At 43.8% G+C, this 25506-nt stretch overlaps 1 long non-coding RNA gene across 7 annotated transcripts in view; it reads left to right on the top strand.

The window, feature by feature from the left end:
- The first annotated feature begins 6905 nt into the window (after positions 1 to 6905).
- LOC147027631 (uncharacterized) overlaps positions 6906 to 25506 on the top strand; it is a 170880-nt gene continuing 152279 nt past the window's right edge. For 6 of the 7 annotated variants that reach the window (XR_015057145.1, XR_015057148.1, XR_015057146.1 and 3 more), the window contains exons 1-2: positions 6906 to 8535; positions 24609 to 24692. This is a non-coding gene — a long non-coding RNA (uncharacterized LOC147027631). The remainder of the gene's footprint in view (positions 8536 to 24608; positions 24693 to 25506) is intronic. The other variant, XR_015057149.1, reaches the window with a different exon arrangement.

Below are 25506 nucleotides of genomic sequence, written 5' to 3' on the forward strand. Positions count from 1 at the left end.
CCAAATCAAAATGCTTTTAGGCCCCTTCGATCTACATCTTCTCAGATCCTTGCTCTTAGGTGCATCATTGAGGAAGTATGCAATCACAGAAAAGAGGCTGTTATCATATTCATAGACTTCAGGAAAGCCTTCGACTCCATCGACAGGAATAAACTTTTCCAAATTTTACATGCATATGGCATCCCTGAGTCGATTGTGAAGGTCATACAAATTATGTATGAAGATACCTCTGCAGTGGTATTCACTCATGAAGGAGTGACTGCACCTTTTTGAATGGAAAATGGAGTTTTTCAAGGTAACCTGCTCGCTCCTTACCTGTTTACCATTGCCTTGGACTATGCCCTAAGAACTGTGATTGAAGACTGGAATGGTTGAACTCTCTCCTGGTGTCGAAGTAGCAGACATCCAGCCCAGCACTTTTCTGACCTTGACTTTGCTGACGACATAGCGCTCCTTTCAGACATTTAAGTGAAGCTGAACGCCTACTTCACAAGGTTGAAACCGCTGCTCGGTCTATTGGGCTTGTACTCAATGCTGAAAAGATGAAGCATATGCACGTCAATACTTCTGCTGAGTGTGCTTTACATACTGTCGCCGGAAGTCCGATAGAGAGAGTGAATGACTAAGTACCTCGGCTCCTATACCAACATGCATCATCACTTGCAATGCAGAAAAGCTCAGGCTTGGGCAGTAGTTCATGCCCTCCATAAAGTTTAGAGATCTCCAATTTGCAGACGGAGTAAGCTAATGGTCTTCAAAACTACAGATGAGTCGATCCTTCTCTATGGGTGTGAATCCTGGACTTTGACACAAACATTGGAGAAATCACTGGATGGTACCTACACCCGATTGCTTTAAAAAGTTCTGAACATTTCTTGGCAAGACCATATAATTGATAGGGATTCATACGGTTCTTTGCCCCACATCTCTGCTATTGTGAGGCAATACCACCTTCGCCATGCTGGTCATGTGATGGGACATGAAGAACTTGCAAATAAATTTCTACTCTGGAGGCCTGAAAAACCATGGAGAAGGGTTCGCTCCCCTCACTACCCTGCGAGACATCATCGAGCAGGACACCAGCTTGAGGGGCATTGATTTAGTCAATGCTATGTCTCATTGAGAATCCTGGAAAGATCTCATCATGCCACCATGATAAGTGGATGATATTAAAAAACATAAGAAGAAGAAGAAGAAGAATTCACCATTGAGAGATGGGGTCAAAAACTATACATAGCATGATATTTCAAAAAGCTGTGGACAGTTTATGAGAAAACTTGGGGGAGGAGTTGAATAGGTAACAAGAACAACCTGATTTGATTTTGATTAAGGTCCGGATGCAGATACGGCCTATGAGTAGGATACAAAACGTAAACTTTTCAGTTTGGTGGAGGTATGCACTCCACCAAATGCCACTTTAGTCCTGGTATTGAAGTAGTGGAGACATGATTGGCTGAATGAATGGCCTCCTTCTGTGTTAAATTTCCTTGTGAACGAAAGAATTAACGATGTTTTACTTGATATTTCAAGATAGTGTATACATTATCTAGGCTCACAGAAGAGTGAAGAGACAGAGGGAGAAAAGACAATGTACTGACAATGGTGAAACACTTGAACACAACAAGCAAAGTAAAGAACAAACAGGAAAAGAGGAAACAGCAGGGAAGAGAGATAGATAGAGATGAGGGGAGGAAACACAGATACATATGGGTTAGGTAGGTTTGATGGTGATGGAAAAGATTGCAGGTAAGGGTGGGGATGACGTGGGTAAATATACAGTATGGAAAGAGGGTATGGAGGCCAGAGGACTGAAAGTGAACACAGGGAAAACAAAAGTACTTAGTAGTGGTGTGAGAGAAGGAAGTGTGGAAAAAAGCGGGAAGAGGCCCTATGCTCTCTGTAGAAAAGGTGTCGGTAGCAATTCAATATTGTGTAAACCCTGAAACTGCTGGGTGCACAGAGGTGTAGTGGCATCAGGGGTAGACTGCAGGTGGTTCCTGACTTCAAATATGCTGTTTGCACAGGTAAACAAGTGGCTCCAGTTGGAGCGGAAAGGTTTGTTTATGGGGATATATCTCTGGAATGTGGAGATACATTTTGTTATCTTGGTGAGATGATTAGTGCAGGTGGTGGTATGGAAGCAGCAGTAATTGTAAGAATTAGAAGTGGCTGGAGGAAGTTTAGAGAGCTGTTACCCCTCTTGATATCAAGAGGGACCTCTCTCCGATTAAAGGAAAAATGTATGCAGCTTGCGGTAGAAGCGTGATGTATGGCAGTGAAACCTGGGTGATGAAAAAGGAGGATGAACGGAGGTGTGAACGAAATGAAATGAGAATGTTGAGTATGTGTGACGTGACACTGAAGGATAGGAAACCAAATGTGGAATTAAGAGGTAGGTTAGGTATAGAAAGCATCAGTGACGTTATGTGTAGGGATAGGTTGAGATGGTTTGGACATGTGGGAAGGATGGGGTGGGCAGCTGTTTGAAGAGGTGTATGAATGTGAATGGAAGGAGAGTGAGAGGCCGTCTGAGGAAAACATGGGATGTGTTGCTGAGAGATGATCTTAGAGTTAAAGGCCGAATAAGAGGGCTCACAAGCAAGGGATTGTGCAGCCTGGAAAGCAGCCATGAGGTGAACCATGGCTTACACATGCAAGCATGGATACGGGATGATTGATGGATGTGATGGATGGTGATTGGTGGATGATGATTGATGGATGAATGATGATGAGGGTGATGTGAGATTGTTATTCACTGTTTCCCTGAAGCCTGAGAGGAAAGCGCGAGATTGAACCATCTCAGGAAGGTGGTTCCACAAATGTAAGAAAATAATAATAAGAATTTATTGCAGAGAGCCTGACATTTACAGGTTTAACCAGAAGAAGATCACTGGAAGAATGTATGCATCCTGCAGGAAGGAGATGAGGAGGGTCAGAGGGCTGAGAGAACAAAGGGAACTAGACTGGAGGAAAGGCAGCAGAAAACAAAAAACTAAGGGGCCACTGACTTGAATGGTCACCGACCGTATCAAATGACCATCACCTGATCTGATGTCAGTCAGTGTTCAATTAAGTTCACACATTGTTAGCTATTAATTAATAGTTTTTACAGGTACATACACAAGAGTGAAGATCACAGTGTTATTCTTGGAAGAGTTGTAAATACACTGAGATTGATAGACAAACACATAAGTAACCCTCCAAATCTAATTCAATATTTTGATGTAATATCCCATATTAAGCAGAGGCATTTCTATAATCGGGATGTTTTTTTATTCTTAAATCATCAAGTACTTCGTTAGTTTGAACAATTTATGATAGATCATCAACATCCAATCCAAGTCATCATTGTAAGTGAAAACAGACAGCATTTCTTCATTCAACCCCTTGGTTTCTGACAAGTTTAACCCTAAAAGAATAGAGTTTTGACAACTTGAAAGGCATTATAAGCATTGGAGTTTCAATGCAAGTCACCAACGATAGCAATCTGGTATGTGTAGATTCTCAAAATAAACCAACTTGTCATTGCTCAGAGCAGTCAGTATCTTGTTCCCCAAAACTCAAGATTGGACCTCTTCTTCAATGTTCAAATAAATAATAACATCAACACTGGAGTTGAATTTAAATCAATATGAACATCTCCAGATGGAAGTCATTTGTCTTGATCAACATACCATGGTGTCCAAAAATTACAGCTCCACATTCAAACCGTAATTTGAAAAACTAATGAAATGGGATACAATGATCAATCCATCCATCCATCGAGACCATACTCTGCTGAGCATTGGTGCTATTTCAGCAGTCTCCTGGGCTGTTGGGCACAATCCTGAATAGGTCAACACTCCAACGCAGGATACCAGCAAGCTGGTACTCATTTTGCCAACCTCAGAAGGATGATAGGCTGAGTTAACCCCACCTGGTATTAATTCAACAGCCAGGTGGGATTTGAACTCAGGACGCTCAGATCCCAAGCCCACCACTCAAGTCATGAAGCCAACATCAGGTATGATACAATGATGACATTTGCTGTATATAAGGAAACATATCTCAGAGTTTTATTTGACTTTTTCATTTTCAAATGTCTCCAGTGACATGTGACATTACATTTTCTACAAATGGTATCTCCACAAGAAAAAGTGCAGTGTGTTTCCTGGTGTATAAAAACCAAATCAGCTGCGCAGGTTCAAGGAAGCTTCAGGACAACCAATGGAACAAGGACAACCAATCCAATCATCAATTTGGTTTCAGACCAGGTCACTCTACCCTGGATATGCTGCTACTGCTCTCCCATCAATGGATGGAGGTCCTCAATGCCAGACAGGAAATCCGAGCCGTATCCCTGGACATATCACGTGCTTTTGACACAGTCTGGCACCCTGCCCTACTCACCAAACTCTCTTCCCATGGTATTCAAGGCCATCTCCACTCATGGCTCGCAGACTTCCTCTCCAGTCGCAGTCAACGTGTGGCCCTAAATGGAGTTCTTTCATCCCCTCTTCCTGTGCAGGCTGGAGTTCCTCAAGGTAGCGTTCTGGGCCCTGTTCTTTTTCTGGTTTTCATCAATGATCTCTCGGACTCTCTGGAAAATCCTCTATTTCTCTTTGCCGATGACTCCACCCTCTGCCGTACCATCTGTCATCCCTCAGACCGGCAAGCAGCAGCTTCTTCGCTCACTGCAGATCTGGATAAAATCACAAACTGGTCCAACACGTGGAACATGTCTTTCAATCCACACAAATCTCACACTCTCACTATGTCTCTTCGAAAGGACCGTTTAGAAAACCCCCCATCCACTTTCTCAACAATCCTCTGGAAGAAGTCTTTTCTTTCAAGCTTCTGGGTCTCACTATCTGCCATGACCTTTCCTGGGAAAGTCACATTTCCAACCTTGCCTCAAAAGCCAGTCGCCGACTGGGAATCCTCCGTCGTGCAAAGTCCTTCCTCGGCCCTCTTGAGCTCCTGACTACTTACAAAGCTTTTGTCCGTAGCCTGATGGAGTACTGCTCTCCCCTCTGGGCTGGTGCTCCTGCCTCCCACCTTTCTCGGCTTCACGCTGTCGAAACCAGGGCTTTTAAGATCATTGGCATCTCCCGCAATGAAGCTGAGTCTTTGGGCCTCTCACTCAATCACCGCAGGTTGGTCGGTGGTCTTTCTGTCTTCTACCGACTCCTCTCCAGCCTTGCCCCCCTGCTCTCTCTGCGATTTGTCCCAACCACATTTCCACAGGGCGCTCAAGGTCCGCCAACAACCCCTTCTGGTAAAACTACCAAAATCACGAATCACTGCTCATCTTCACTCTTTCATTCCTCTTTTTCCCGCCTTTGGAATAAACTTCCTCACTCTATTCTTTCCCATTCTTCCCTCCAGGCTTTCAAAACAGCTGTTCACCACCACCTCTTATCTTCCCCCATCCAAATCCTCGATCTTTTCTACCCCCGATAATCCACCCAAGCCCACTTCCTTCAATTCTCCTGCTTTCCTTCCTGAAAGTCCCTGTAATGTCCATCTTCTCTTCGCCATGTTCCCCGTCCCATCCCCATCCCTCTCCCTTCCACAGTTCACCTAATGTGTCTGTTCCCCACTGTTTTGTCCCTTACACTCCCGCCCCTCTTGTCTCATGCCTCCTTGCTGTGAGTTGTGTGTTAGCTCTCATACGAGCCTCGACCAAGGTATAAAAAAAAAAAAAAAAAAAAAAAAAAAAAAATGGAAGGCAGCTACCATTGAGGAAAAAACTATTCTTGAGTGGTCAAAAAGATTTATGCATACTGGGGGCATTCTGCAGAGGAAGGGGCAAGGCGGGCCATGCACGAATGGTGGAGATGTTGAACATGTACGTGAGTTGTTTGAGCGTAGTCTCCACAAGTCCATCGGGATTGGGATGATGATCTTGACAAACATTGACAATAAAACGACATGAAATCTTATTTCACAAGCACGTGAAATTTTTCTTATTTTTCTTATTATTTCTTATTTCACCACGTAATTATATCCTGTTTTATATTATTATTATTATTATTATTATTATTATTATTATTATTATTATTATGGTTTGAACTTGGAACGGTAATTTGTGGACACCTGCATATACATATGTGGGACATTATAGGACACAATATGAATGACCCTGAATCTCTCTATGGTTTCTAATGTCGTCCAGGCTTGGTAGTGTGACAATGGGGGTTCATTAAAGTGCTAACTTTAGTTACTATTCTGCATGTGGAAGTTCCTGTCCAACAAAAGCAAAACACATTGTCCCTTCAATACAAAACGAATGGATCATTTTGCTACCCTGTGACCACCAGTGGGGAAAATGGATATTCACCAATAACAAGATCGAAAAAAGTCGAACTTTGTTGTTTCTCCCTTTGAACTGATATAAACACCACTTATTTTGACCCACCATATTCCACCCACAGCACCTCCCTTCTTCCCGTCTCCACCAAAAGTAAACATTGGCAGGTTCACAAGAGGGCAGTACGCACCTCCTCCAGTCAACATCTGCACTTGTTGAGAAGCTAAATGTTATTGGGGTGGCAAACAGGAAGGTCATTGACCATTTATCTCAACAGGTTTGTGGTTGCTTTTCAAAACTGATTACATTCTCTGAGGTCAAATGTAATGTGTGTACGTGAGCTTGTGCATATAGAAGGCAAGTACGTACTATTATTTTATCAATGTTGGCTTGAATTTGCCTAATCCCGTCGAATATGACCTCCTCATTGGATCACCCCCAAGCGTGGGTGGAGCAAAGCGGAACGAATGCACACTGGCACTTACACGACTCAAATCGGTGCTGTGCGACTTTTATCATTACAAGCAAAATCTCAATCTCGGTTTCTACTGAACTGATTGCTTTCAGATTTCACATCCAACACCCCATACTGCACATTGCGGTCTCATTACTTCTTAAATTAAATTAAACCATCCAGCAGTTAGATTTTAATTTACTTGAAAACCTCCAAAAACTTTGTTGAAGGGTACATGGCTGGGTGGTACGTCGATCCATTCGAGACATTTTACTGTGAATACCATATATCACAAAAGTCATCAAATAATATTATAATAATTAGCTATTTGAGCGGTGCATAAGTTAACACACCACTGCCTCCATCGCTGTGTTCGATCTTCACAAGGCCGGAACACCAATCGCCTCAAAATCCTTTAAACTTGAGCTTTGGTAGTTTTACAATGAAGGGAACACAGATAGGGAGTGCAGAGCGAGTCGGCTCTGAGGTGATCTCACCCCCGATTGGACGAGGGGAACATTCCATCTGGCTGGGCGGGGTCGGCTCTGAGGTGATCTCACCCCCGATTGGACGAGGGAACATTCCTTCTGGCTGGGTGGGGTCGGCTCTGAGGTGATCTCACCCCCGATTGGACGAGGGGAACATTCCATCTGGCTGGGCGGGGTCGGCTCTGAGGTGATCTCTCCCCCGATTGGACGAGGGAACATTCCTTCTGGCTGGGCGGGGTCGGCTCTGAGGTGATCTCACCCCCGATTGGACGAGGGGAACATTCCTTCTGGCTGGGCGGGGTCGGCTCTGAGGTGATCTCACCCCCGATTGGACGAGGGGAGCATTCCATCTGGCTGGGCGGGGTCGGCTCTGAGGTGATCTCACCGCCGATTGGACGAGGGGAGCATTCCATCTGGCTGGGCGGGGTCGGCTCTGAGGTGATCTCACCCCCGATTGGACGAGGGGAACATTCCATCTGGCTGGGCGGGGTCGGCTCTGATGTGATCTCACCCCCGATTGGACGAGGGGAACATTCCATCTGGCTGGGCGGGGTCGGCTCTGAGGTGATCTCAGAGTTCCTTCACACAGCAGTGAGCACCAAGATGGCGGCCGTGTGATTGAAATCTGTCTTCAAGCCACCTCACCACCCAAAGTCCAGACATGGAAAGTGGGGGGGGATGAAAAACGGTTTGATGGGAATCGAAAGCGGGGGTTTTATTTTATTTATTTATTTTTACCGAACGTGTTAAAAACGTTTTTCGAGAGTTTGTTAGTGAGACAAAATACACCAGAATACCGAGGTCGTCGTTGATTGGCGAGGGGGGGTCTTGAAGCTCTTCAGAACTCATCTTTAATGCTCACTCACCGTTACAGTCTATGGATGGACTCATCTCAACGATCGTGAAGCACCAAACGATCAGAGATCAATGTAACTGACGAGGCCACGACCTGACGGTCGAGTCACTTCACGTGACTGTGCTCGGCATTGTGTTCACAGAGTTTCTTGGCCTTTCTGACGAGATCTCTCGGAGGATCAAACTTATGACCCCAGGGGTGGGGGTAGGGGGTTTATAGAAGGAGTTGGTTTTGCATGTGAGAAGAGCACGTGACCTCATTTGACGAGCATCCTCGGTAATCGATCTTGTGAACTTGTGAGAAGATACTTTCCTCTTCAGCATTACAGTTGGGCAGGACAAGTATGTGCTGAACACTGAACGACTGTAAACTGAAGGCCAAATCGTGGCTTCCCGTCTGCTCTTCTCATCGACAACACAAGCCTGATGTTGGCTCAACGGTTAAGGTGACTGGATTAAGATCTAAGGGATGAAGATTTCCGGTCGTTATCTGTTCCATTTTAACTGTTTATTTTCTCACCTACATGTTACTGTGTTCCTAGTTCGGTTTTGTTTCAAAAATCGTGCTATTTTGTGAGATTTCATCAAACTTGTTCTGACTGGGTGCTTGAGGCCTATCCTTGAGACCTGAGGCCTACCCTTTGTTCCCCTCGGTGTACGATCGTGTTTATTTGTTTTTTCACCCATTATCTTCAATTTCTATCTTTCCCATTTAATTAACGCCCCCCATCCCAACTAATCATTCTATTTCTTATCTCAAAAAAAACGCTACCTTTTTCCGATTCTTCTTCTTCTTCATCTCCTCTTCTTCATCTCTTCTTCTTCCTCGATTTTTTTTCACAACACTTCCATGACCAAATCTGTTCAAAACTCGCTCAAACGTTAATAATAATAACAAAAACGATCTTATAATGCTTCATCTTCCTCTCTCACAGATGTGGTACTCTTTACTGTATCAGAATGCACGACTCTTCTGCTATTTAAACAGACTGCTCTCAATTCGACCTTTCCCTCAGAACTTGCCGAAAAAATCCAACTGTTACAGCGTTTCTTCTCTCCATTCTCTGAATTCGCCTTTATTGCATCCCTCAAGAAATGTGTTTAATTGCATAACTGACCTAAAACTTAAAAAAAAAAACCCAGTTTGCTATGAATGTTCGCTTTCCATCAACCATTCTTTTTTTCCAACTTCAGTGCCAACTCACTCCTCTCACCCCTCACTCTCACTCTCAAAGCAACCATCACACTCTTCTCCTTCCAAGCCTCCCTCTCACCTCTCTCAAAAACTCCCCCCTCACCTTTCTCCCACCATTCATACCCTCACTCATCCTTCCCAAAGTTGCCCCCCCCTCCCATCCACAAAACTTCCTCCTTCCACTGCCCTCTCTCCTCCATCTCTTCATTCCACCACAAATCCTCAACTGCCTTCCCCCCCTCATTACCCCCTCTCCGCCAGCACCACAGAGCCTTTTCTCCTCCTCATTCGGCCCCCTCCCCCCGCTATTCTGCAATCGCCCACACTGTTTCAACAACACTTCTTACCCCCCCCCCCTCGCCCCCTGCCCTCCCCTCGCCCTCCCCCACCCCCTGCACCCAAAGCCTCCTCCCCAACCTCTTCATGAAAAGTATGGACCTCAAATATCCGGGGCCTTCGCTCAAACCTTTCAGATCTTTCCATACAGGTTGGCACTGACAAACCAGAAATAATCTGCCGAACAGAAACTTTCCTCCCCCAAGACGTGTCTGACTCCCAAGTATCTCTCCCTGGTTACTCCCTCCTCCGGTTTGACAGACCTGAGCCTCGTCCTGGTGGAGGAGTTGCTCTCATCATCAAAGACTCCATTCCTCACTCTCCATGCACTGCAATCACTTCCCTTCACCCCCAGGAATATCTCTGGCTATGGCTTCCCTCCACTCCCACCTCATGTTTATATGTGTACTGTACCGTCCACCTCACAGTGATGACTCCCTCTACACCTCACTATCTGAAAACATGGACCAACTTCTATCTTCTCATCCAAACTCTCTCTTCCTCATATGTGGCGACTTCAATTGTCATCATGCCAGTTGGCTTGGTGTGGGTGCCTCTCTCACCTGTCATGGCACCTCAGCAAAAGCTTTCTGCGACTCATTGGGACTGACTCAATCGGTCAACTTCCCCACCCGGATCTCAACCAATGGTACTCCATCTCTTCTGGATCTGATTTTGACAAATTTCCCTGACAATATCTGCTGCTCTTCCTTCGCTCCAATAGGTTCTTCTGACCACGTCCTTGTCAAAGTGGACATCTCTCTGGCTATTATCAGAGAACCACCTCACCGCCGTCGAGTGTGGCATTTCACTCAAGCCGACTGGCAGGGTCTCCAAGCAGCCCTCAAACTTATAGACTGGTCTCCTATCTCTACTTTCTCCAACATCAACTCTTCCTGGGAATTCTTTCAAAGAAACTTGCTCTCCCTCATGCACAGATTTTTCCCCTCTCGTCTTCAGTTGTCCTACCCTTCCTCCCACCCTTGGTTCACTGAAGCTTGTGGTGAGGCAGTTGTCCTGAAATAACTTGCCTTTGCCTCATGGAAAGCAAACCCAACTGAGGGCAATCTCAGTTCCTTCCATAAAGCTTGGAACAAGTGTGTATCTCCCGTCAGTAGAGCCAGAAAACAACATCTTTCTCATCTCAAGTCTGAACTCTCAAACCTCTCTCCCTCCTCAAAATCCTAGTGGCGTCTAATCAAATCTGTTTCTGGTGTTAGTTCCCCTTCCATCCCCTCCCTTACCTCAAATGGCAGCACTGCTGATACCGCACGTGAAAAAGCTGAATGCCTAAACTCGGTGTTTGCAGCTAAATCTTGTGTCCAAAACCCATCACTTTCTATACCCACCTTACCCAGTCGCACCCAACTGTCCCTGGACTCTGTGTCCTTTTTTCCTGACAAGGTGGAGAGCTTGCTGTCAAACCTCGACTCAGATTCTACAACCGGTCCAGATGGCATCAACCCACGTGTCCTCAAAGCCTGCTCTTCTGCTCTTGCTCACCCTCTCTTGTTCTAATCACCCTCTAATTTGCTCAAGGCCATCTGCCATCTGCTTGGAAATCAGCAAACATCAATGCCCTGCACAAAAAATGTGCAAAAACAGATCCCTGCAACTACAGACCAATCAGCCTTCTCCCAATCATCAGCAAGGTTATGGAATCCATCATCGCTTCATACATCAAATCCTTCCTCTTCTCCAATGGCTTGATTTCTGATCATCAATTTGGTTTCAGACCAGGTCAATCTACCCTGGATATGCTGCTTTTGCTCTCCCAACAATGGATGGAATGCCTCAATGCCAGACAGGAAATCCGAGCCGTATCCCTCGATATATCACGTGCTTTTGACACAGTCTGGCACCCTGCCCTGCTCACCAAACTCTCTTCCTATGGTATCCAAGGCCATCTCCACTCATGGCTCGCAGACTTCCTCTCCTGTCGCAGTCAACGTGTGGCCCTAAATGGAGTTCTTTTATCCCCCCTTCCTGTCCAGGCTGGAGTTTCTCAAGGTAGCGTTCTGGGCCCTGTTCTTTTTCTGGTTTTCATCAATGATCTCTCCGACTCTCTGGAAAATCCTACATATCTCTTTGCTGATGACTCCACCCTCTGCCGTACCATCGGTCATCCCTCAGACCAGCAAGCAACAGCTTCTTCGCTCACTGCTGATCTGGATAAAATCTCAAACTGGTCCAACACGTGGAACATGTCTTTCAATCCGGACAAATCTCACACTCTCACTATGTCTCTCTGAAAGGACCATTTAGAAAACCCCCCATCCACTTTCTCAACAATCCTCTGGATGAAGTCCTTTCTTTCAAGCTTCTGGGTCTCACTATCTGCCATGACCTTTCCTGGGAAAGCCACATTTCAAACCTTGCCTCCAAAGCCAGTTGCTGACTGGGAATCCTCCGTTGTGCAAGGTCCTTCCTCGGCCCACCTGAGTTCCTGACCACTTTCAAAGCTTTTGTCCGCAGCCTGATGGAGTACTGCTCTCCCCTCTGGGCTGGTGCTCCTGCCTCTCACCTTTCTTGGCTTCACGCTGTAGAAACCAAGGCATTTCGGATCATTGGCATCTCCCGCAATGAGGCTGAGTCTTTGGGCCTCTCACTCAATCACCGCAGGTTGGTCGGTGGTCTTTCTGTCTTCTACCGTCTCCTCTCCAGCCTCGCCCCCTGCTCTCTCTGTGATTTGTCCCCACCACATTTCCACAGGGCGCTCAAGGTCCGCCAACAACCCCCTTCTGGTAAAACTACCAAAATCACGAATCACTGCTCACCTTCACTCTTTCATTCCTCTTTTTTCCCGCCTTTGGAATAAACTCCCTCACTCTATTCATTCCCATTCTTCCCTCCAGGCCTTCAAAACAGCTGTTCACCACCACCTCTTATCATCCCCCATCCAAATCCTCGATCTTTTCTACCCCCGATAATCCACCCAAGCCCACCTCCTTCAAATTCCCTGCTTTCCTTCCTGAAAGTCCCTGTAATGTCCATCTTTTAATCCCCATGTTCCCTGTCCCATTCCTCTCCCTTCCACAGATCTCCAAATGTCTCTGTTCCCCACTATTTTGTCCTTCCCACTCCCTCCCCTCCTGTCTCATGCCCCCCTTGATGTGCGTTGTGTGTTAGCTCTCATACGAGCCTCAACACGGTATACAAAAAAAAAGGGTCTTGAGTTTGAGCCCCTGTATTACCGTTGAATAACATCAGGTGGGTTGACTCAGCCTGTCATCCTTCTGAGGTCGGCAAAATTAATACAAGCTCGCTGGTATCGCCACTGCATCAGCGGCACAACCACACTTCCAGAAAAATGATGCAACCAGCAGGCACAGGCCGCATACAAAACAACAACATAAACAATATCTCGTGCCACAAATTATCATTCCAAATTCAAAGGGTATTAAACATTAATGAAATGGGATACTGCCCTCCAGACAATGAAATAGGATGGGATACTGTGCTGTACTCAAACCTGTAACTCTCTCTCTGTTAGGTCTTTCTTATAAGAAGGTATCATGGATTATATTTAATTTTTTTTATTACAGTTTGAATTTGCTAATTTGTGGATACCTTGTATGAATGAAAACAATCCGAATCAAATCAAACCCTACTGTTTAAAATACGTACTCAAAAGTAAACTACTCATAAATACCACAAAGTGGAAGAGCGAATTGCAAAAAAACAGATCAATTGATTTGTGGTGATGGCAACATGGTCGACGTGATCAGAAGTGAAGTGATACCGCGTGCGGAATCATGGAGGACGTCGACATGTCCTTCGGTGAGGGAAAGCTCATGACGTCACACAGCCGAGAGACAAGAGTGAGTGATACCTTGCATTTCGACTACAGGTTTATCACTCGCAAGTCAATCCTTGTGAGTGGAATGGAAGTGAAACATTACGTTTTTAAAATTGATCATACTTTCCATCAAATTTGGTTTTGACCACAAAAACGGGTCTGCGCTTTTTCACAAATAAAACGGGTCAAACCCGTAATATCCGAGTCACTTAACGTGGATGAAAGTCCTCAACGACACAACACCCTCCTTTCCCTTTGTTACTGTTCTTCAAAGCAAAAGGGAAAATTGTTATATTGTCATTAAATAGTTATTAATTACCTCATTGAAATTGTGGAATATTTTGTTCTTCACTAAGAGAGATAGAGATAGATGCTGCACACTGTATTATGAGATATATATATATATATATATATATATATATATATATATATATATATATATATATATATATATATATATATATATATATATATATATATATATATATATATATATATATATATATATATATATATATATATATATATATATATATATATATATATATATATACACGAGTTGGCTCAGAGAATCTGTTGTGCTCTATGAACAACACACACAACCTCGTCTGGACGAAAGCAATTGATTTGGTCTCAAAATTCCATTTTTTTTCTGTTGAATACTTTGGTTATGCTTGATTGACTTCTCCAAAGATCGTTAATCACTCCTGCAAAACAACATAAAATTTAGGTAAAGACTAAAAGTACAAAGGTTATTTGAAGCAGTTAACCGTTTATTGACACACCCTGTATATTCGTCCTTGGCCAATATCGGCAATTTTTCGGTCATCAGCTGATTGGAGTCAGTGTGATTACCGATTCCAATACGTACTGTATACAACCCAAAAACCTGCATTTTTCACCTTTGTTTTGCCGAAATTTCAATGAACAAATTAGTGAGATAACAGTACCCAGCGATTTTGGCTTAAATAATGCAGAAATGAAGTAAATGGCCAAATACCAGGACCTCAAAAATGAGATCGAGAGATATTGGAAGCTGAAGAGCATCAAAATTTCACAACCAGTGATGATTGGAACAACAGGAATAATAAAGAAGAACCTCACTGAGATTTTGAAAACCATCCCCAGGAATATTACCACAAACGAACTACAATTGGAGGCAGCTTAACAGATGGATGCTCCAGCTTAACGTCATTCGAACATGGCACACACAATGTAACCTCAACCTGCCTGCAAAACACCAGGACAGTTTATTACTGGGTTGAGATTCGAACCCAGGTTAGACAATGCAGAGGTGAATGTGCATATCTCTCAGCTATCATGCCAGTTGCTTCATATATTGTTACGAATCTGGAAACCATGCGCACTCAACATTCAGGTCCCAAAGTTAGTTATTTTGATAAGTATGTGTTTATAGTTAGAATCCTTCCTTCTGTCTAATGGAAATTACATTTGTGCACTACGAATTATTTTTTAGTCAGGTTTATTACATATTTTACAACAACAGCAACAACAACTACTACTACATCCACTACAACAACGCCACCGTCCTGCACTCGACCGGTCGTCATTGCCCACGTGTTGTTGGCTGAAGGTGTGAGCGGAGCCTCCATCACTTCAGATCGAGGCTCCACTCTGAGGAAGGGCATGGGATGTTTCCTCCAGCAAATGAGCAAAGGGCGAGCATGACACGCATGCCCCAGCCAATCGGGAGGTGACCACGAGTCATCTGACAACCCCTCGTCTAATCAGGAGGCGAGTGGGAGGAGAAGAGGCCCCTCCCACCTAAAGAGGAGTAGAGTGGTGGTCTGGACGAGTGTTGGGGAGACAAGGGTGTGTTATGCAGGATCGTGGCGATTGCGGTCTGCGGTCTTGGTGGTGAGTGTGGCTTGGTCCCGTTCGTGGGCCGTGGACTTCGGGTAGTGGGTTCGAGTCAGTGATACCGCATGAGGTGGGGAGGTACCCGGCTCTGCCGAAAATAGACCCACGAGGTCCATTTCGTGTGTGTGTGTGTGTGTGTGTGTGTGTGTGTGTGTGTGTGTGTGTGTGTGTGTGTGTGTGTGTGTGTGTGTGTGTGTGTGTGTGTGTGTGTGTGTGTGTGTGTGTGTGTGTGTGTGTGTGTGTGTGTGTGTGGCGCCGTCCTGTAAGTAGAATTGTTAAGTGCTTTTTTTGTGCTCCCCTTGCCCGATTATTGTTATAAATAAACCCCTGTTAAATGTTCCAGTTCGTTGTTCGTGCTTTCCTTCATTGGCCTAGCATGGTGTGGGTTTGAAAATTAGCAAGGCCGTTCATGCCATATATTGTTCATTTGGTCTGGTGCGGCTTTGGTAACTTCCGCTCGGTTACGCTGGATCCGAGTCGGTGATAGCGGCTCGATTCGGACAAAGTCGGCTGAGGGTGTGGTTTCCCCGGTAGTTGGAGGATATGGGTATTTATGTATATTGAAATTAGGCAATTAACTCTACACCACACCGTTGAAATATTGGCGACCACGGTCCGCTAATGGACACATGACCTTTCGGAGTTGTCCGAGAGTCACGACCTAAATTCCGTGTGTTCGGTGGGAAACAACTCCACTGCTCCACCTAGTGGTCGTTTATCGCCACCGAACCCCGGCCCACAACAATATATCAATTTGAAATGGCTGTCAAAATTATCCAATTTACCATCATTCCGCTTCTCTCTAACCGTTTTTTATTTGGGCAAAATTTCAGTTGACTGTGCATGCAGTTTGATGATGTATAACACTTGTATAAGGACAATTGTAAACTGTAACAGCACTCAATAGCGTGCATACCTCGGCCAGGCAAACAGTTTACATTTTGTATCCCACTGATAGGCTGGATCTAGATTCGGACCTGAACCAAAATCGAATTGCCTTGTTCTTGTCACATAATCAATTCATCCATTTAGTTTTGCCATAAGTCCTCCACAACCTTTTGAAATATCATGCTGCAGTGCCTACAGAGTCTACACCCACTCTCAAATTTTTCTCCTTTTGTTGCCTTATAGCCTGGAATTAAATTGCATTCAATCAGACTTTTCCCACCTTTATTTACACATTGTAACCCTCAACTTCCAAGTGAAAAACAAATTCTACAAATTTCAGAAAATTAATTTAAAATACAAAACTCGAATATCTTGATTGGATAAGTGTCCACCCCTCTGAATTAATACTTTGTGGAAGCACCTTTGACAATAATTACAGCTGTGAGTCTGTTGCCATAGGTCTCCAGCAACTTTGCACATCTTGATTGGGCAATATTTGCTCATTCTTCTGCACAAAACTGTTCAACCTCAGTTAAGTTGCAAGGGGAGTGTTTATGAACAGCAATCTTCAAGTCATGCCACAGATTTTCGATTGGATTTACGTCGGGACTCTGACAGGGCCACTCAAAGACATTTATCTCTGTTCCTTAACTACTGCAATGTAGCTTTAGCTGTGTGCTTCAGGTCATTGTCATGCTGAAAGGTGAACTTCCGTCCCAATTTCAGCTTTCTTGCAGAGGACAGCAGGTTTTCCTCAAGTATTTTTCTGTATTTTGCTCCATCCATTTTCCCTTCAATCCTGACAAGTGCCCCATTCCCTGCTGATGAGAAAGATCCCCATAACATGATCCTGCCACCACCATGCTTCACAGTAGGGATGGTGTTCTTTGGGTGATGTGCTGTGTTGGGTATGCACCAAACGTAACGTTTTGCATTTAGGCCAAAAAGTTCCATTTTGGTTTTGTCAGCCTACAAAGCTTTTTGCCGCATGGCTTCAAAATCTCCAGTGTTTTTTTGCATATATTAAACAGGGCTCAAGATGGGCTTTTTCGAGTCATGGCTTCGTTCTTGCCACACCACCATACAGGTCATACTTGTGGAGTGCTTGGGATATTGTTGTCACATGCGCACAGTGACCATTCTTTGCCGTAAAGGCATTTAGCTCTTTCAAAGTTGCCATTGCCCTTTGGTGGCTTCTCTGATCAGTCTCCTCCTTTCTTGGTCATCCAGTTTGAAGCGATGGCCTGATCTATGCTTGGTCTTGGTGGTACCATACGCCTTCTACTTCTTAATGATTGGCTTTACTGTGCTCCAAGGGATATTCAAGGCCTTTAAAATATTTTTATACCCATCCCCTGATCTGTACCTTTCCACAAATTTATCCCGGAGGTATTTTGAAAGCTCCTTGGTGCTCATGGATGAGTCTTTGCTGTGAAAGGCATTACTCAGCAGAGGAAACTTACAGGAACAGCTGATTTTATTCTGAAATAATCAGAATCACAACAATTTAACACAGGTGGAGGCAAATTAACTTGGTGTATGATTTTGAAGATGATTGGTAACACCTGAGATAATTTACATTTGCTATTACGATTACATATTACATATAAGGGAGGTAGTCAGTTATCCAACAATGATATTGTGACGTCCACGGGACTTGAACAGTCCCGCCAACGTAGAATGAGCCGAAACGATGGAGGCGGTTTATTTATTTATAACCCAAACATGGCGGTTCTAATCGCTCTACCGCAAACGGGACGAGGAAGGTGGCACGAGTCACTTTTCACTGAGTTGATGATGTTTATTCGTTTTTACTATTAACCAGAAATAACAAGACTCGGCAAGAAGAGGGATCCGGGACGATTCGACGGGATGGTGTGGGTTCGGGCGTGGGGAAAAACACAGACAATTCCAATGAATATAGAGATCTCAAACCTTCTAAGGCGCCAAGCACACACACACACACACACACACACACACACACACACACACACACACACACACACACACACACACACACACACACACACACACACACACACACACACACACAACGTAGCTATTTCTGGTGGTCAGGCTGGACCGTGGTGTGGACGCAACTGTCCCTGGAGGGACAGCTGTTGCTCTCTTCAGGGGGGCAGGAGAAACCGTGGTGCTGTCGACCTCCTGGTCTTGGCCCAAGTCTGCTCACAGCCGCCAGGGAACCAGTTCTGGCGCCAAGTTGCGAGCAGGAGAGGGAGGCAGGTCCGCCCGCCGTTCGACCCCGTACTCCGAGTCAGCGGAACCCCAGAGCCAACCAAGGTGAGGCACGAGGCTCAGCAAGGCTCCAAGACACGATAAAGAACACTATCGAATCAGCACAACAACAAGGATGCTCCCCGCGCAACAGCCTCCCCACCAAAAAAACACGATCTTTTGGTTGTAATCTTCTTCCTCTTCTTTTTTCGACCCCGAACAGAACCTTTTTATCCTTGGTCCTCGTCACTTCCAATCGAGCCGTTTATTGGCCCACCGCCATCGCCTTCCGCCAATCGTGATCACGGGGCGGAGCCATCCACTGCACTGTCCTGTGACGTCACGGCCAGTCTCCAGAGAATACCAAAAGGGGTTTACGCAGACACACTTACCCTATCCCGTGTCCCTATCTAATTACGTGACAATTATCATTTCCCCCTTGAAGAAATGAACATTTACTAGACAACTTATCACCACTGAATTGCTACTTATTATATCGAAATCCTGGTAAACTCGAACAGCATGGCATACCTAATTAAACATCCTAATTACCCTTTGAATGCATACCCCCCCCTCAAACGTAACAATATTCTAGTTTTGTACTTTTAATTAATTTTCTGAAATATGTTGAATTTGCTTTTCATTGGAAGTTGTGGGTTATGATGTGTAAATAAAGGTGGAAAAAGTCTCATTTAATGCAATTTAATTTCACACCATAAGACAACAAAAAGTGAAAATTTTTAAAGGGGCTGTAGACTTTCTTTCGGCATTGTATATGTATGTTGTTTTTGGCCCAATCTCTCCAATGGTGAAGAATCATTTGTAGATTAAATTTTTTTTTTAAATCACATTTAGGTCTTCACCAAAGTTGAATCGATTTGTCCTTGAAAAATATTTTTGAAGGAAATACCAACATTTGGGGCAAAACACCCCTTTCATTCCTTTTAAATGGGTGGATCCGGATGGGCCGCACAACCTCATGAGACCTTACTGTCCTGATGCTTTTTTCAAATTTGGTCCCTATCGCTTCTGCAGTTATGGAGTAGATGTTTTCGTGTAAATGAGGGATTTAGGGAGGAGCCCATAGCCCCTTTTTTGGGGGAGATACGGTCATGAGGAGCACAACTTAAGGCTACGGCATGGTCCTGACGTCTCGTGGCGAGTTTGGTCTGGATCTGTCTGGAGGTTTCTGATAAGATTTTTGAATAAAATACCAATATTTTGGGGTAAACCCCCATTTTAACCCCTACTTTGGGGCACATCTGGATGGGGAGCACAACCCCATGAGATCTTGCTGTCCTGATGCATCGTACCAAATTTGGTCCATATTGGCTGGGTTGTTTGTGAGGACAAGATGTTTTAGTCAAATGTTGATGGACAAATGTATGTGTGGATGGATAGCCAGACACCAGAAACCACTCTATAAGCCTATTTCAGAGAAATAACCTAAAAGCCAGTTAAGTTGTTTTTCAAAAATAATAACTTAACCTAAAAATGCCATTATTCTCCTTCATGGATGGTTTTGTCCATCAAAACAATGAAACGAAAGGCGTTAATAACATCTGTTGAACAGCTCATATACATATCATCACTGTAGTCTAATGTCGGCAGATGTATTTGGACAGATTCCTCAAAACTCTCCACACCCAGTGGAACAATGACGACCAACTTTTCGACAAGAGCAGCTCATATTCTCATATCCCATCTTGCATCCCAACTATAGTTACATCTCACTACTTCAAGAAATGTTTTTGGAGAAACTTCTACTGCATGTCACATTCTACAGGCAGCAGTTTACCTGCAACAGATTTCCAGCCAAGGGTCTGTGGATTAACATTAACATTTCTTGTGGGAAGTGGGCTTTCAGGCTGGGCAAAACTCATACTAGTAGCTACCGTCTCGTGAAAGCTACCCTCTCGTGAAAGCTACCGTCTCCAGAAAACGCTGCAGTCTCATCTTAGCTAGTGTGTCTCCTGCTGCCCCTTTGCATATGCATACTATAGCGGCTTCAACTTCACTCACTATGTAATCCTGTGTGGCATTCTCATCCAGAAAGGTCTGAGCCTGTGTTTTGAAATGGCATGAGCAACCGAGGATAGCACGAGCAAACAACATGTGTTGCGATATCTCTTCCCAACATATTTCGCACATATTTGATGGTCTACCATGGTGAATTCTTCTTAGTTCCTGTCCGCATCTCTGACTTGACAAAGCTGTCACAAGAATCATCTTTGACATGAAAACAGAGTAGCACAAGAAGATATTGTCATCACCTACAAGAATGGTTTCACAGCTGTCTGTAGATTGCACAACACTATGGAACATAATGGGCATTTCTCTGGTTGGCTCTCGATGACCCGTAGGGCATTCCACCAGTGGCTGATCAAATGTTATGATAGGTGTTACTTTGGAAAGGCAAGCTTGCTGCACATGATTGGTAAGAACCACACTGACGACTGTCCTGGGTGTGTATCTTCTGCATCATCCCAGACCAGGTTTGTCTTGGTGACCATACAGACAAGGACAGCGACCACAGATAATCAAGGATTGATGTCGCATCCTCCTTCTCGACGTTATGTGGCTTTTCATATGTCAGCGATTGCATCCCATTGAATGTCAGCATGCACTATGTCACAGAACCAATCACAGAGATCTCTTCTGCTGTAACAACAACAAGTGGAGCATGTTGATTATTCTCTGTTGCTGGTATAGTTGCTGCAATCATTCCCATGCCATGGAAAGCATTCATCCCATCAATTGTTCCAGTATTGTGGTCAATGTTGTCTGGTAGTAACTGTGCAAAATGTCCTTCTGTGAATCCTGGAATATCTGTTCCTTGTGTCACCGCAGCATTGCACAAAAACTTAATGACTTCTGAATACAAGCAGCAAAACCCATGTTTATTCAGTCTATAAGGAATTTGATGTGAAGTGATGATGGAGCTGTATGCTTCGGCTTATCTGGAGGGCCACTAATATGATCCTTGGACTTGTTGTCGGCATAATGGCCTGCCTCAGTGAAGCTAATTTCACCAGCCCACCTTTTAAACAGCAGAGCACATTTTTCATCACACACAATAATTCTGGTCGAAACGATATGGCTTCCTCAACTGAAGACAATTCATGGCAACTTGCATAGAAGTCATTCATCTGGCTAACTGATTGTATATTACTTTTTATTGGCTTTGCCACCGTTTCGATTATTCTCAATTTGTCAGAAATGGTGTCCCCTAGTTTGGTCTGACAGTAGAAATCATGGAGAATTGTAGTTGCAATACTTCTGAGTGTGACAATGTTTGTCTTGCCATATATTTCAGATTATATATATATATATATATATATATATATATATATATATATATATATATATATATATATACACACACATATACCAAAATGCTGTTTGAGTTGATCCTTTATGTAATTAAAACTGCATGGTGTGTAATTTGAATCTCCCAGGTATTCTTTCCTCTTTTTGATTGTTGTTTGCTCATCGTCATCTCTTCTAAGTAGGTGGCCACTTTCAATGCTTCAATCTGCACTGAAGCTTATGGCCTTCCATGATTGGCTTGTGGATGTTCTGTTTTGAACTGCCTGGGGATTGTTTTATGGGTTACAAAATTGACACTCCACACTTAATGATACACTGCGTTGGCTGCAAATATATCATGGACGTCCTTGAGTCTTCCTTTCACCGTCTCAGCACGTTTATCCTTTCGTGTGTCACATAGTTTTTCTATTTCACTAAGAAAATTGCTTGTTCAGAAGTATATGAGTCCATTCACTGTCCTGTGGTGGTCAAATATGTCAGCATTACCAGTAAATACACTGTTTTTGAAGTGAAATGAGCATTCTGCAGATTGTAAAACACAATGGTCAATGGATGAGGCACTGTTGTCAAATCTTCTTTCTCTGGAAGTAGCTGATGCATTTGAATTGCTACATACTGTACTCATCGACATTGTTGATGCACTCGTTGGCCTAGCTCTGTGTGAATTTGATCTCCTCATGTCTTGATAGCACGTGCAATTAATTCACATCCTTTTGAAATTAATGTCATAATAAATTCACCATCTCTCAGAGTTTGGTGGCAGAAGATCAGGAAATACTCATCTCCAATCCATTGGGACCATACTCTGCAGAGTGTTGTTGCTGCCGAAGCAGTCTACTGGGCTATTGGGCAGAATCCTGGACAGCTCGCCACTCTGACACATGATGCTTAAATGGCTCCATCATCCCAGCAAGCTGATACTAGGTACTCATTTTGCTGACCTCAGAAGGCTGAATGAACCCCACCTGGTATTAATTCAACAGCTGAGTGAGATTTGAACTCAGGACCCGAGGATCCCAAGCCCACCACCCTAACCATAAAGCCAACACCAGGCACAGCAGAAGATGCACTCATCCATCCTGTCCATTTCTGTATTTGAAATAAATAAACACTGTATTATCATCTAAAAGTGTAAACAATGTATTCTATACAGAATAGCATTTATCATCATAACCAGTGGTCAAGATTTGTAATAATTTGCAATAACTCTTTCATTTATATTTATAAAAGAAACCAGATCCAGTAAAACAAAACTTGTTTCAGCAACTCTGCATTCACCAAAATGTTTTGGTATGTGCAAGTGTCAAAAAACTGCCACTGAGAAGTGGAAGTTATTAAAATTAGGCTCTTTTGGTCGCCATTTTGAATTTATGTGTATGAAATTACAGCCAAATTAGCTCATAATGTGTTTAAACAGCTTTGTTGACATTGAAAATCATAATTTAGCATTTTAAATTATTGAAAAATATGAATTAATTGTCAAGATGTGGCAATTTAACTTTATGGTGGCCATCTTGGATTTATGCAAAAAGTGAACTTTCTCTGTGTAGATTTTTCAAGACTTTCAGTATGTTATTCTGGAGATCTATCTGATAAGAAATCCAAAGAGAAACCTGTTGCAATTTATGATGGGTCTTGCTGGAAATTACCGTGGATTGATTAAATCACCCCTTTTAAAATATAACATGATAATTAATGTCATTATTTAATTATATACTTTATCAGGCGATCCTCAGCCACCTCGCTCTCTGGGTCTTAAGATGTTTCCTGGGTAACCTCGCTGAGGTCTGAAGCCGCCATGTTTTTTTTGGCCTGCTCAACCATGCCTTGACTTGGAACAGGCCACAACAATTTCTTAACGATAAAGTTTTTTCTTTCACTTTCCTCACTCACATCGAATGCCTGTTTATCATTACTATGAATCGCTGTATACATCGCTTTTGTAAGTAATACAGTTTTCAAATTAGGAGCTTGGAGAAATTTCATGCATTATATGATACGATTTTCCACGATCTACTCTCACAGACTAATTAAAGTATATCATTGAAATATTATTTCGGTTATCATCCGGACTGAATAAGTGTTGAAATTTGGAGTGAAATGTGATCATTTAAAGAAATAACGAGTCTTATAACTCAAGCGATATACCAACTTACTTTAAGCAAGCAAGGCTATGTCCTGTCCAACATACAGTCACAAGAAAATGTGGAATTTCCAAAGCATTAAACTTATCTTTTTTGACTGTTTGGAGAATTATGTTGAGTGAACAAAAATTTTATGAATGAAACAAAATTAACCAGATTCATTGAGCGACTGTATATGATTTGATGCATTCACTGCAAGACCTCACCCCCTTCCCCCAGAGGGACCACCTATCCATAGCGTCTGCTAGATCTATGTCTATATTTTTGGATGTATCACAAGGTGCACTACAAGGAATCAAAGCAAATCTGGAAAAAAACGGATGGTTCAAAAAAATAGTTATAACGTTTGCAAGAACCCAAACCGATGTACCACGTGACACTGCACAGACGAGCAGGCAAAATGACTGATTTTCTGCCATGTTTATTTCACGGGTGATTGAACTTTGCGATGTCTCCAGGGTTGTTCTGCATTAATATGCAACTCTTTTTGTGGATAAAGTCATTTTATATTATTAACTGCTCCGTGTGCAGTGAAGATGGGCACTAAAGTTAAAGGATCCTTTATGGTATTCAGTGACAGCCTGGCCAACCGTTCCTTTTCAACCATTTAATTGGAGTACTTGCGTGAGTGCTTAAACCACTTGCTGAGCACCCATTGTCTAGAGCAGTACCGGGCTCCATCAGTCTGACCGAATTGTTCACTCTCTGCAGATGCTTTTGCCACGGCACGTCATTCAGAGCGTGTGGTTCATGCTCAATCACCCTGAGTGAGTGGTTCGTGCTCCATCACCCTGAGTAAGTGGTTCTTGCTTAGTCACCCTGAGTGAGTGGTTCGTGCTCCGTCACTATGAGCGAGTTGTTGTGAAATAACACCCGATTTCTGAGCCGTTTGCCGCATTAACATGTTTTTTAATTACTGAGCCAATTTTATTTTCACCTGTCACACGCAGCTCTTTATAAAGAATTATGTTTGAAAACATATCCCTGAAACATCTATATGAATGTAACATTGTTTTTTTGGTGAAAACCTCTCAAGGTTTCTGAGGTTGAATACAGGAAGTACTGTCGTTGGTAATTACACCGATGCCGATATCGGCCAAAGTATGTTTATGTGCGTGTGTGTTGTTCATCAAGCATAACATTATTTCTCTCTCTCTCTCTCTCTCTCTCTCTCTCTCTCTCTCTCTCTCTCTCTCTCTCTCTCTCTCTCTCTCTCTCTCTCTCTCTCTCTCTCTCTCTCTCTCTCTCTCTCTCTCTCTCTCTCTCTCTCTCTCTCTCTCTCTCTCTCTCTCTCTCTCTCTCTCTCTCTCTCTCTCTCTCTCTCTCTCTCTCTCTCTCTCTCTCTCTCTCTCTCTCTCTCTCCCCCTCTCTCTCTCTCTCCCTCTCTCCCCTCTCTCTCTCTCTCTCTCCCCCTCTCTCTCTCTCCCCCTCTCTCCCCCTCTCTCCCCCTCTCTCCCCCTCTCTCCCCTCTCTCCCCCTCTCTCCCCCTCTCTCCCCTCTCTCCCCCTCTCTCCCCCTCTCTCCCCCTCTCTCCCCTCTCTCCCCCCTCTCTCCCCCTCTCTCCCCTCTCTCCCCCTCTCTCCCCCTCTCTCCCCCCTCTCTCCCCTCT

This window comes from Eptatretus burgeri, chromosome 4 (genome assembly GCF_056783735.1).
Source record: "Eptatretus burgeri isolate ZD-2024b chromosome 4, Ebu_testis_v1, whole genome shotgun sequence".
In the NCBI taxonomy this organism is placed as follows: Eukaryota; Metazoa; Chordata; class Myxini; order Myxiniformes; family Myxinidae; genus Eptatretus; species Eptatretus burgeri.